The following is a 12,641-nucleotide window of genomic DNA, read 5'->3' on the forward strand; positions in this document are numbered from 1 at the left end:
GGCTGCTATCGGATTAAGGCCTGGACCCAGTCACACACTTTGTGAATTGTTTCGCTCTTTAACATAATCCTTTGATAATAATTAGCGGAGATATCAATTAAAAACTATTATTCAGTGCTTCATCTCAACTTCCCATAATGAAGCTTTTATTAAAATTTCTAGCGCAAAGAAAATCATTGAAAAGAAAGATGTGTTGCCATTTTTTTCTGGAATATGAGCAAATAAAATTCTGGCTTTTGTTTTAAAGCTTTTTTGTAATAAGGTGATTTAAAATGTTTTTTTTCTGGTTATTTTACCGCAATCTGCTGCAAAATGTTACTTTTTTTTTTTTTTTGTTCAAGCCTGATTGTTGAACATGCGCCACTTGGTATAACTTTTATTTTCGAGATACACCGTGCAAAGCCGGGCGACTCAGCTAGTATAAAGCTAAAATGCATTTTTAAGATTACAAATTTTGTGACCCCAGGTGTCACCCATGCGACCACTGATTAAGTATCTACAAAACCAAAAATGTCTACCAGTCACAGGGGTCTAATTAAAGATGGAAAATTCCAGGTCTTGACTAAACTTCACGAAATAATGAAATCTAAAGAGGTACAACTCATAAAAATATTTTAATAAATACTTCATATTTTACACAACATTGTATAAGTACAACAAGCAGGACTGACATATTTATACAAAATTTTAAATGATCTCTGGGTGAATTTTATTTTAATAAGATTAAGTACTTCCTTTAGTGGAATGTTGGTTTCTCCTTAAGAAAATGTGACCTCTTTGTAACACCATATGCAAATGATATGAAATGTACAATGCGGTGAGTGATAAAGCCACATACATTTTACGAAACAACAAATCTAATAGATTATATTACAAACAACAATATTTTAATTGAAGCATTTAACAAATGAATTCAGAATTCGTTCTCAAGACTGCAATAGATATAAATATATTTCTGAAATATAACACAATTGCAATTTTTAACAATTAAGATCTTAAAAGCTCAGTATAAAATGCATGATCTTACAAGAAATGTACAAGAATTTTGATTTTTAAAACTTCAATTAGGAATCACTCTTTTAAAACACAATAATTAGCTAGTGCTTACAAATAAATTATCTATGCATAAAAATAAAAGATTTAAAATATAATTTGAATCAAAGTTTATTTACAATCTTGTCTAATATTCACTAAATTGTTTTTTAACCAATAACATAGAATACAGTGATTGACTAAAAAAAAAATAACGATTCAGCTTGGAAGAAAATATAATTTCATCTAACTAAAGTCTAGTTAGTTTTGAGTCAATATTTTTAGTTTTTGTAAGCTAATTTTTGTATGTAAAATTATTACACTAAACATATAAAAACCAGAAGGCACACAGAACTGTTTAATTCTTAAAACAAAAATGCTGTGCAAACATATGATGCACCCTACAGTCTGACCACCAATAATATGGAACGGCAAACATCTGGTTTAATTGCGAAAATGGATGTATCTATTAGTTTACAGGGGGTGGCAGTTAGTTCATTACAGATGTACACTTTTGCCTATCTTACCTATATTCAATCTATATTCTCACCCCAAAAATTGATTCATAATTTTACAACATAATTTTGATCTTACCATTTTGCTTTCACATTTCCAGACAAAATGAAAACATTTTGTTTTATTTTTGTTGTTACCATGGAAACTATTTTTGTTTGCCCTCATTTTATTTTATAGAATACATGAAATTAATAAGGCCCTTATAAAACGCATGCATCAAAATCCCATCAATATTTTCCTTTCTCCCCAGCTAGATTCATTTAGATGGAATCTCTTTAACTTGGCAGATTGCCAAATTCCATATTTTTTTCATGATCAGACTGTGATTATTCATTTGGCACAGTAGCTTTAAATGAAGAAGCCATACATGCAGTTTTTTTTACAATATTGAGCGAGTGATGAATGTATAATACAGCATTTGGAGTAAGCAATTTCTAATGTTCCTTAAAACCAAGTATATTCAAAGCACTATAACTAATTTATGCTTTTCTACGTTATCACAATATTTAACTATATTTTAATAATTCCCTAAACTTGCTCAAGTTTTCTCTTATGTATATCTTCACATTTTTTAAGTATTAGCAATTTGTTACCCATATAGCTCAGAGACGATTCTTAACAGCTTATTCTCATGTAGCTGCAGTTAAGTAATATTTTGCATTTCTAACCTTAAAATTTATGCCATGACAAAAAAGAAAAGTTTAAATAAATTTTATAATAACAATAATAATAATAACATAAAACAAATATAATGCAAAAGAATCCTGTATCATAAATGAAACAAGGTCTAAAAATGTATTACTTGATGCATTCCCTTGATCGCAAATCAAGTATGAATATTCCAACTGAAATGCCTCAATTTGTTCCTAAGATAATTAATGTAATATCTTTATTATTTTTTTTATTTGTTCAGGATTTTGAATAACAAACTACGGTCCCTATAGTCTCACTTCACTCAATTAGGACTACTTTACTCTAAGTGAATCAGCGGCGTAGTTTACTTAGTGATAAAAACTGTAATCTCAGTTTGCTTGGAAAGTGGTATGTCATTTAAATGTCAAGAAAACAAAAACGTCTTGCAAAAGCTTAATAAATTGTGTACGCCACAATCTAAAAATGGTGAACCTGATTTTTATCAATGCCAATTCTTATTGCTCAAAAGAGCCCAGTGAACCAGTTGACAGTTGTTAAATGAAAGTAAAGAGACAGTTATATTCTGCCCCACCTTCCCCTATCGTATGTTTCTGATGGCTACCTACAGAAAATTTGTATGCCATTATTTTGCCTCCAAGCTTAGATCCAAGGAACTGCTTAACTTGAGTAGGAATGAGATCAAGAAGTCTGTTGGGTTACTAACTGGACACTGCTCTCTTAATAGGCATCTTAATCTGATGGGTGTTACCAACAATCCTTCTTGTAGAGGATGTCATATGGCCAGGGCTGGCAAGTTTCTGCCGGGGCGGTTAAAACCACTGGTAGAAGCCGGTTAAAACCGGCGTGGCAAAAACCACTTTCTGCCACATTTTCGGCAGAAACTGGCAAAAACTCTCAAAACGACAAAAAAAAAAAAACTATTGACAGACATTAGAAATGCATGGAAAAAATAATTAACTGTTAACCAAAGCATAGTTTAATTTACAATATTATTACAATTTGGAATCAAATGTTACATTGTTTGGACTCTGCAAGTTGCTTCTTGGAAAAGGTTGTTCTAAAAATATAAATAGTTTCTCAATTTAATACACACGAATGAGAAACTTTAGAATATTCTTGCAACAGAAGAGCTAGCAAGCAATGCATCAAGGAACATGCAATATTCATGAAACTTTCAAATTGTATAATTTTTTAAAGTGGTCCATCATATAGTAACTCGGGTAGTGGTAAAAGTCAGACTAAAAAAACGAGTTTCGAGAAGTGGGGCCAATTTGTTTTGCAAAGCTGTGATATTAAGAACAAAATCTAGATTAATATTGGCAAGTCAAATTTGACACTTTCTTCTTGAAGCACATAATTTCAATCATAAGCAATTTAGATGAAGCTTATTTGCGAGCAAATTACAAACAGTAATGCCAGTTTAATTCTGCATGTCACTCCTCTCCTAAGAACCCATATGATTTTCGTCCTTTGTTAGATTAATCCAAATATTACGAGCATCAGCAAATGAAAATTTCCCTTTCTGAACTAAATCAAGGGCACTAGCATAACATTTTATTTTTTACAATGATGAAATGAAGTTTAATTTTTTAGTTTACCTAAACAAATATCAATTAGTAATTACTTTAGTTTTTTAAGATAATTTTAAGTTTTTGCCAGTTTCTGCCGGTTTTAACCGGTTATAACCAGTTTCTGCCACTGGCACGGCAAAAACTAGTTTCTGCCGGCAGAAAGCCAACCCTGTATATGGCTGATGAAAGCTCAATTCATGTGCTATATGAATGTGACTTCTACTCTGGGCAAAGATTTGAGCACTTGGGATACCACTATGTAGATCCCTGGGAACTGCCTAGAATATATACTGCCTGCCTGGGATAGTACAATAGACCTGAGGTCTCAGTGCTCACGCTAGTTTCAAGCGTCCCCCCCCCCTTTCACTTCATGCTTCAAAGAGGCAGTTATATTCTGCCCCAAATTCCCCTATTGTATGTTTTTAATGGCTACCTACAGAAAATTTGTATGCCGTTACTTTTCTTTGCTGGGAAACGAATTATCCTCACAATGGTATTATACTAATACTAGTATTATACCACAGGGGTGCAAAAGGGGGTTAAACTCTTCACAGCACTAGGTTTTAAGTCATATTGCCAATATGGTATTTTATCTACAAGTTATGACCCCCCCCCCCTTATTGAGTAAATTCTGGCTGAACTAGTTTTATTTCTATATGAAACAGTATATTTAATGATTTGAATGCTGTATTTGGTTTCAAAATAAGCGCAAATGTAAATGTCTAAAAAATTAATTTTTCAATCTGTCATTTTAATATATTTTCAGAACTCAAATAAGCATGTGAAACATTAGGAAGTAAATACCTTTGATCTAAAAAGTTAAAATAAAAACAACAACGTGTAAAACAACAAAAATTTTGCTGATTTTTTTAAACATGTCTGTTGTTTTAAACAGTTGACTTAATTTTTACCTGATATATTATTTATATTTGAAATAACAATCACTTTTAAATAGAAACATTTTTTTTTTTTAAATAACATAATAACTGTTAATATTTCAGAACAGAGAGCTGGAAATCAAAATTTAATTTTGCTGGCATAGGCGGCTGGAGCACCAAAAAAGTGTGTGTGTGGGGAAGGGTCAAAAGAAGTGGGGGGGGGGGGTTATAGGGCCTGGCCCCTAAAGCCCCCCTTTTTTTTTTCAAGTTGGGCTATATTACTGGCTTTTAATATTATTGATTAAACAACTGCTAAAAATGTGGAACATGGCATTAAATAGTCGGGATGGATGGCCACAGTAGGTAGAGTTTCCCCTTTTCATTTCAGAGTTTCATTCCTATGACATAAAATAAGAAAAATCCATTTGTTTGGAATTTTTACTTTAATGAAATAAATCGATCAACCCTATAAATTTTTTTTAAACGATCATTAATTTCTAACACTGAAAAGTGAGGGGGAAAGGCTCCTTTACATCTGGAAGTGAGGGGGCACCCCCCGCCCATACAAACCACCTATGATTGCTGGTATTTATTTCTGTATTATGAGAATGCAGCAAGTACTTTATGTTTGAAATACAATTCAACTAATTTCAAAAAAATACCAGAGCAATTAAATTAATAAACTAAATGAAAAATTATTCTAAAAATGCATTGTTAAAAGTATAAAAATAGTTCAATATATAAACTTAGTCACTCACAAAAAAAAAAAAAAAAAAAAATCAATTGCATAAAAACTTAGGTTAAAAAAAGTAATAAAAACTAAATAGGAATGGCAATTATTTATTTAATATATAAAAAGGAACAGGCGCTGGAAAAAGTCATCTTAGAAATGGGTATATTAAGAAACAGTTCAAGGCATTTTATGAAGGGGTTTAAAATATAATTTCTATCACTAAGCAACTTCAGAATAAATTAAACATTGATCAAATAAAACTAAACATAAAAACTTATCATATAAATTAAAAGAACAAAAAATTCAGAATAGATTAACATTTATCAAAAAAAAACCTTCACTACCTCCATTATAGTGAGAAATTTTTGTTATAGTAAAAAATGATTTTGAAAGTAAAAATGTATTTCATTATTTTATCTTTTTTGCTGATAAAATGTTCTTATCAAAGTAAATATAAGATCTTACAGTCAGAACAAATATTTTATGTGAAATAAGATTCGTTCAAAATGCATTTCTTTTCAGGTAGGAAATCAATTATTTAATGTTACAGTTACTTCAGTCAAACTGAATGAAAGAAAAATAAACCAGGATATGAAAGTTTCTTCAAATACAAAATTTCCACAGAAATTGGATAGCTACAACCTTAAAGTTGTGATGTAAGAGCTAGTTTTTGTGCTAATGCTCATGATCTTCCTAACACTTTTCAAATTATCTCACAATTACTTACTTTAAAACTAAACAGCCTTCTCTATAAAATCCGCTGTACAAATTTTTATCTTCCATAGTTTTCAACAAGAAACACTGATAAATAACCTTTTTTTTTAATTAAAAAGCAATATCCAATTTTCATAATTCGGAAATTATCTATTAAAGTTAATGAAGTACAAGTACATTAGGGTGGTTCAAAAATACATGTAAAAAAAGTTCCTCTTAGATAACAGGACATCCCTAAATATTTTTAGACATGTGGATATACTGGAAGAACTTTAGCTTCCTATTTCAACTGGAAGAGGGTGCTCAACTCCCTCCGCCAAACTTCAAAAGTATAGGGAAGAGGTTTACAATACATTGAACTGAAAAAACAATGCTACACATTATCATATACACTAGTAATATGCATATGCATTGTAATAAAATTATTATTTACAAAAAATCAGCTGGAGAAATTAAATGTTTCTAAATTTGTGGCATTTTCGATGCTACGGTTGATGTTAAATTAAGGGGTCATTGAGCACCCACTTAAAATTTGAGTAAGAAGCTAAAACTTTTACAGCGTAATACTATTAGTAAGTCCAGGGCCGGATTTGGAAGCGTGGAGGCCCCGGGGCAACAAAAGAGTGGAGACCCCCCCCCCCCTTCTGATATATCGATAATATTATTTTTGTGCAAGCATTCCTTGCAGAAATACAAAAAAAAAATGTCTGGGAGAAAAAACGTAAAATATGCTGACCCGTGAAAGTAAGGATATTTTGTAAAAAATTTATTGTGGGAGCCCCTTTGTTGTGGAGGCCCTGGGGCAGTAGCCCCGCCTGCCCTCCCTTTATACCCCTCCCTGAGTAAGTCTAAAAAAAGTACGGGGTGTCCTGGACTCGAGCTGAAAAAAAGTGTTTTTGAACCACCCCAATGTACATACAAAACTCAAGATATGAAATTTACACAGAAGAAAAAAATAATCTGTAACACAAATTGAAGCACCTAAGAAGAAAAGGGGTGTAAGTGTCAAAATTTAAAAAATGCAGATAACTAGCACAAACACTAGAAGATACTCTCATCTGTTTTGTAGTAAGAGATGGAAATATGCGCTGTTATCGGCATGAATTAGAAAAACGTTTCAATGAAAGTATATTTAGCATAGCTGTCAACATGGAAAGCTGAAAATTAGGGAAACTTATGATAAAATTCATTGTATGAATAAACAAAATGCCAAAATTTTCAGGGCAAAAGGGATTTTAAAAACATAAGTAGGGATTTTTTAAATTAGGCATAAAATCTGCACAGGACCCAAAATTTGGGGTTTCAAAATCCGTCAGTATCCAAAACTTGGAAAATGAGATTATTATTTTTGCTTTTTTGATAATAAAAATGATACAACTTTAAATTTGAAAAGTGTTTTAAAAGGAGCCTAAGTTTGTTTTCTCTTATAAGAAATAATAAAAATTCCTAGTAGCAGGTAAAGATTTAGCAAATTCAGAGCAAAATCAAGAATGACTTAACTGCAGTCTTTGGGAAATACAAATTTAAAGAGAAGGAAAATGAAATAAATTATCAAAAACGACCTTTTCATACTCGTGTAAGAAAAGGTTTTGGTTCTGTAATCAAGAACGTTTTTTCCAAAAATTACAATCACTGAAAAATCCCTTCTTCGGGGAATTAATTCTCTGCAGAAAATTCAGGGGATATTTACTCATTAGGGAATTTGGAAGAAGGCATCAAAATTTGGAAGTCTACCAAACGAAGTGGAAGAGTCGGAAGCAATGTCCTAGAGTTTAAAACTTTGTGGACGATTCACTCAAAAAAAAAAAATTACTTACAACCCTTCACTTCTCACTGCCTCGTAAACCTAGTATTTTCCTCGACATCATCGGGTGGCAGTGTTCAGTTCATCTTCGGCTGCAGCACGAAATCTCAACCACCGCTCTAAAGAAGTCTTCAATCTTGGTCAAAGATCTGTGTGATTATGGAAATCTAATTTGTCATGTATTATGATCATGACAATCACAGCAATAACAATCACAGAGACAGAAGTCAGCAGATGGACATCGTCATACCAACCACCATTCCCACCACCGACAGAATCATTCTCGAGAGCAAGGTACTGCAGATTGTTTGGAATTACCAATTAGTAATGACACATTTTAAGCCGAGAAAATTAACAAAATCAGCAAAGCAGTTATCACAGCAAGCATATGCAAGGCGACAGAAACAAGACAAAAGATGGATGAAGCAGAGCAAAGTCGAACGCAACTCTGATTGAAATTTTAAATGACAAAGTCTCAAACAGCCCATTTTTTACATGTTATTTTTAAATGGCAGAAATTTTGCTTTTCATTTCTTTGCTTTAAAAAGAAAACAAGCATCAATAGTTGACACAATGTGTACTGTACTGAGATATTGATAGTGTTTACCAAAAGACTTTTAAGTATTCATGATGTAAGTTTTGCTATGCAACTTTTTCTGAACACCAGTAAGTATAATTGAAGCCCTCCATGCAAAAAGGTGACAGCTCCATTTTCTTTGCCGGATTTGTGTTTTACATTAACAAAATTATCGTCTTTTATTGCCGACATACAAGAACTAAACATGTCCAACAAATACTCCATGAAACATTAATGGAGAAGAGCTGTAACAGGTTACACTTCAGGAGTGAGTGAAGAAAAACGCGTAAACTTATTTACTCATATTATTTAGAAACTAAAGTGCTTTTTTTTTAAAATTACAAGATTCGATGTTTTCTTATTAGAACCAAATATTATTTGTATTATTACCAAAAATCTAAAATGTTATTGAGTTCTGTTCATTTGGAGCAAGAATGGAACATCTCTAATGCATAACAATTAATTTCACAAAAGTTGATTAATTAAATTAAAACATTAATTGCATTACATTTTACTGATATGGCATTCAAACAAAGGTGTTATTTCTGATAATAACTGATGTTATTTCTGATAATGGCAAAATCTTTCAAAATGAATGTTTATAAACTGGGTTTCTTTTTTCTTTGTAATCTCCAACAAATTTGAAAAGTAGAACTGTCTGTTTTTGTCCTAAGGTCTTCGGCTATAAAATGTTGCATTTCATGTATGCATTTAAACAGCTATATAGGTGGATTTTTTTTTCTAGAGTCGTGTTACCGTACATGAATTGACTCAGTGCTTTAACTAGGGGGGAGGGGGGGGGTCCGCCCTGGGTGTTACCCGTCTTGGGGTGACACCCAAAGTGGAATTGTAAGTTTTTAAAAGGATATCAAGTTACAATGCACTCTACAAATTTGTAAATTTTTGACCCCCCGGATCTCCTTCACCCCCCCCCCCCCGCAACATCATGGAGTGAATATTGCATTCAAGATTAGGTTCATATTAGCTAAGCTTGGACCTAGCAGTAACTTTCTCTGATACCAAAAAACTGAAACCCTATATTTTACCCTGTGTTTGAGATATGTTTGGAATAATTGAGGGGCCATACAGTGGCTCCCAAAAGTGTTCATACACCTTCAAATTTTGTAGTAAAACCAAAATAACGCAAAACTGAATTCAAATATGAAGTCCAATTTTTTTTTCACACCATTTTTATTCCATTCCGAATGAAACCCAGTATTTTTTTTTTTCAAAATATTGTCAGATTTTATTTTTGAACTTTGTCAAAAAACAAAGACAGGGAAAAAATACGCCACAAAAGTCATCGTAGACTGAAATATTTTCGAATAAATTCATGATTAAAATCATCATGTGTCATTTGTTTATTATTTTTGCATTGTGATGACCCTGTAAAGTCATTTGTTTTAAATTTTTTTGTTTATTTATTCCCTAATATTCTGCTTATTATTCTAAAATGGTAGGTATGCGTAAAAAACAACAAACATGATTCGAAATTTGATCTTTTTTCCTCATAGTAGCCGTGAATCGGTCTGATATGTCTCTAAATTAGTTAATCTATACTATTCTATAGTGAAGTGCTTGATAAAATGCTTTAAAGACAAGAATTGTATCGAAAACAAGATAAGAAAAGGTCAACTGGCAAAGTTAACAAAACGTGATCGGAGATTCACAGTTAAAAATATTATGAAAAAAACACATTTGAGTGCTGAAAAGTTTCTGCAGAATTGAATGAAATATGTCACGTTTAATTTACATTAACGTAAAATTTAGTAATCGGAAACTTTGTTTTTTTATCAAGATAATGATAAGAAGCACACGTTTGCGTTTAGTGCCTCAAAAATAGTCCTTAAGCTTAGAAACATCTCCTCAATCGCCAAATTTAAACTTAATGGAACATATTTGGAGATATCTGGTGGCTAGATTACGAGAATACACCATTGAAATGAAAAGCGAACAGGAAACAGTAAGACTCGAAGTGCGGCTGAACACATACTTAGAAATTGCACAAAAAAAGAAAAAACAATGAAATCTATTCCCAGACATTTAAAAGCTGTTGTTGATACTGCATGACATTCTACTAAATAATAACGTAGTAAAAAGTTAGATTATTTACTGATTTTTTGACATTTTTTCAAAGTGTACGAAGGCTTTTGTGAGATAAAGTTTCTAGCACTTTTTGATTATTGATTTATTAAAAATCAAGTTTTATTATGTTATTACAAATTTTCATGTAGTTTTGTTGAAAATAGATCTTAGACCTTGTAATTAAATACACATTCGAAAATATTAATTTTAACAAATGAATAATGGCGTACTTCATTAAAAATCGTAAGTGTACAAAAACTTTTGGGAGCCACTGTACATGCGTCTAGGACTAGTTATATACAAATTGTTTATAGTCTTTGTCTTTTGTACACTAACCCACTTAAAATTTCATAATAACACAAATGTATGGATGTTTCTGAAAATTGTATGAACTTCTTAACAACACAAATGTCTTGATGTTTCTGAAAATTGTATGAATTTCATGTTTTCCCAAAACATTGAATTTTTTTTTGCACGCACTTGTGGGGGCAGGGGTGTGACACCACAAATTACCGCCCCGGGTGTCACCCATGTTCGGTACACCACCGATTGACTTAATATTAAAATCAAACAGAGTTGTGTTAGAACAGTGCAATTAATGCATGCAAGCCAAACATAAGAACATAACACCAATGAGTCACAAAAAAATTGACATAGGTGAAACAGATAAAAAGAACTGTGTATCAATGCATAAATGCACTTTAAGTTATACGTGAATTTTTGACTTACCAAATTTTACAAACTTGTAGATAATTTTTATCCTTTGCAATGTGGAAAAAAAAAATTAATTTCATTCTTAATGTAGTAAACAGAAAAGAGGATAACTTAAGAATTTTGAAGAAACTAGCAAGACTATGCATGATTGAAAAATGAGTCAATGCTGCAAATATGTTCAATAAAAATAATAAAATAAAATAAGGAAGTGGAGAAGATGAATTGAATTCAATCCACAAATGGATGTAAATGCTTATGACCCTTAACATAGTTTAACCTTTCAATAAAATTCATGCAAGTTTTATTTTAAAATTTAATTTGTATAATATTTTTTATTTTAAAAATATATGAATTTTCATTAACATTCTTTATAATTATTTTTCTTCATTACTTCTTAATGAAAAATATGTACAAATAAATTGTTAATACATCTATCAATTTAGAAGCTCAATTCATAGATCAAGGTGCACACTGAATATACAAAGCTGGATATAAAAGGAAAAATCTCATGCGTCATACAGTATAATATTTGAGTCTTAATTCTAATGAACAGACTTGGGAAAATAAAAATGAGAATTGTATCAAATAAAGTTTCTGCAGATCATTGCAGTTTAAGGGCTCAGAGCTTTAAAGTAGACACTTGAATACTGTTAGCATAAGTTTTATATTTAGCAAGTTCCCATTACCTAACTAGAAAAACAGATAAGGCACATATAAAAGATCTATCTAAAAAAACAATTCCTTTCTTCAATTCATTTTTCCTAAAATTTCAAATTTAATATAATTTTTGGCACTAATTACAATTTATAGTAAAATTAATACTTTTATCATTATGCAAAAACATCTTAAGTTACATTTAAAATGAAGTTTAAAAAACGACTTACAAAAAGTATATTTAAAAAATGTTTTGATTTGTGTGAAGTTCCATTCTATGTAGTAATTGGTGCTTGAATAATTCCTAAAGTTTTAATACAGTACAACATCATTTATCGGAACTAAAGCGTAATTCAGACATCGTCAGCACATCATGTTCGTCACGTTAAGCGGACAGATGTACGTTTTCCGAAAATGAGGAATTCATATATTGCAAACGCTAGTAAAGCACATGTCAGCACTCTCACCAAATAGAGAGAACGCCCTCATCTCGTGGAGACCAATGAAATGCGACTCCCAACTATACGGATGTCAGATATCTAGCTTTTCGTCACATTGACGGGTCACGTACAATACGGTTTTCTGTCATGGCAACGCCGACCGAAAACTGGTTTTAGGGAAAAAAAGGTTAGGCTGACGTGCCGTATGGCCAACATGTGAACCTTGCTTAACTAGGGTATAAGATAACGCAAATAATGCAGGTAATATG

Source organism: Uloborus diversus, chromosome 8, assembly GCF_026930045.1.
Source record: "Uloborus diversus isolate 005 chromosome 8, Udiv.v.3.1, whole genome shotgun sequence".
NCBI classification, from domain to species: Eukaryota; Metazoa; Arthropoda; class Arachnida; order Araneae; family Uloboridae; genus Uloborus; species Uloborus diversus.